This window comes from Schistocerca gregaria, chromosome 1 (genome assembly GCF_023897955.1).
Source record: "Schistocerca gregaria isolate iqSchGreg1 chromosome 1, iqSchGreg1.2, whole genome shotgun sequence".
Taxonomy (NCBI): Eukaryota; Metazoa; Arthropoda; class Insecta; order Orthoptera; family Acrididae; genus Schistocerca; species Schistocerca gregaria.
In genome coordinates, this window is record NC_064920.1 from 24,455,506 (window position 1) to 24,457,405 (window position 1,900).

A 1,900-nucleotide genomic window follows, 5' to 3' on the forward strand; every position below is an offset into this window, starting at 1 on the left:
GGGTTTTTTAGGGAAATTACTTTATAAAATTAAAAAAATATAAAAAAATAAAAAAAATAAAAAAAAGAAAAAAAAACAAAGGAAAAAAATGGATAAGGCGTCGGACTTCGGATCTGAAGATGACAGGTTCGAATGCTGTCAAGATCTTTTTTTTCAGTTCTGAAAAAGAAACATACCGTTTTAATGTAGCAATTGAGCAGTACGAAACCGTCTGAATGTTTCTGTTGACCATTTTCTGCTTGGAGATGCTCTTGAGCTTGAAACACACACAACAAGACCGGTGTTAACTAGCGAAATGGTCGGCAGAGTGCCGTCACCGCGAGTTTAGACTGGCACTTGCACATCTAAAACAACGTCGGAAAGTAACTCGTTCGGCTTTTGAGTCACATCAAGTATGTGTGTTAATTTTGATGCCACTAGCTCTGCAGGTTGTCATGCAATTCCTTTACCTCTCAGAAATGATTATGAAATAAAAGTGAAGTACGTGACGAGCGTGACGTTAGGAAAACATTAGGCAGCATGGAGAGATTCTGTATGGGACCACCCAACCCAAACAAGTACTGTGTGACGTGTTAGACCGGCAGGTATTCACCGAGGCAGCCGGCTATCTCAGTCGGTAGAGCATGATATTCTTAATGCCAGGGTCGTGGGTTCGAGCCCCACGCTGGTCGGAATGGAATTTTGTTCCGCTGCAGATGTAAATTACCGTTTTTCTGATTAACGTGATGTAATGGAAATAGCAACTTTTAACTTTGCCTACGTCTCTGTCAGTCGCAAGAAAACTGTATTTGAAGGTAAAGGTGATTTTGTAGACATGTGTGAAAGACATGTTCTGAAATGCAAGTGTTGTTGTTTGGAGAGCACATCGGTTACGTTTCAGATGTGTAGCAAAGCAGTGATGGATCGCCATAGCTGCAAATAGTAGTCGGTAATATGAAGTGTTGTCAGCGCAAGTCTGATGATCCAGACGACCGTAAGGACGAAGTACGCAAGAGTCCCGCTAGGCCACGCCTCTTTAGCTCAGTGGTAGAGCACTGGTCTAGTAAACCAGGGGTCGTGAGTTCCCATCCTCAGAGGAAGAAGACGAATTTTGGAAATCAGTTGGGCGTCGTGGCCGTATAGCAAACAGTATCTGTGATGACGAACAATTAGCGACAAGCGTTTTATTAAGAATTACGCTCAGATGTGATTAAGACGAATGGCGCAGATAAAGCATTTCCCAATGCGGTACAACATAAGGTGGGACGAGGCAGTCTGAATTACATTTTATAGATGAATTTCTCACATATCTCAGAGCCTCTCGCGGTCGTCGTCGTCGTCGTCGTCGTCGTCGTCGCCGCCGCCTCTGCAGAAGTAGCAAATGGCCATGGTAGCAAATGCGGCGAGGGACACCCTGCTTCCATTCCGAAAGCACAAAGTGTGTGGTCTTGTTTACCAGTCTATATTTGGTCGGTCTCGTAAGAGGTTGAATGTAACGTTTGGGTGGGAAAGAGCAAGGGGTAGCGGCTGTGTGGAACGAAATCTCTATTCCCCACGGGTGTGAGCGTTACGAGATGAGTCGTATACAAGTTATACTTGGTCGCTAGTAACCGTGTGGCCGAATGGATAAGGCGTCGGACTTCGGATATGAAGATTACAGGCTCGAATGCTGTCACGGTCTTTTTTTCCCAATTCTGAAAAAGAAACATACCGTTTTAATGTAGCAATTGAGCAGTACGAAACCATCTGAATGTCTCTGTTGACCATTTTCTGCTTGTAGATGCTCTTGAGCTTGAAACACACACAACAAGACCGGTGTTAACTAGCGAAATGGTCGGCAGAGTGCCGTCACCGCGAGTTTTGACTGGCACTTGCACATCTAAAACAACGTCGGGAAGTAACTCGTTCGGCTTTTGAGTCA

The 1,900-nt window shown here is 44.4% G+C and overlaps 1 non-coding gene across 1 annotated transcript; it reads left to right on the forward strand.

Moving 5' to 3' along the window:
• Nucleotides 1-598: 598 nt before the first annotated feature.
• Nucleotides 599-671, forward strand: Trnak-cuu (transfer RNA lysine (anticodon CUU)). Its single transcript has one exon. It is a non-coding gene; the product is annotated as a tRNA-Lys (tRNA).
• Nucleotides 672-1,900: the final 1,229 nt, after the last annotated feature.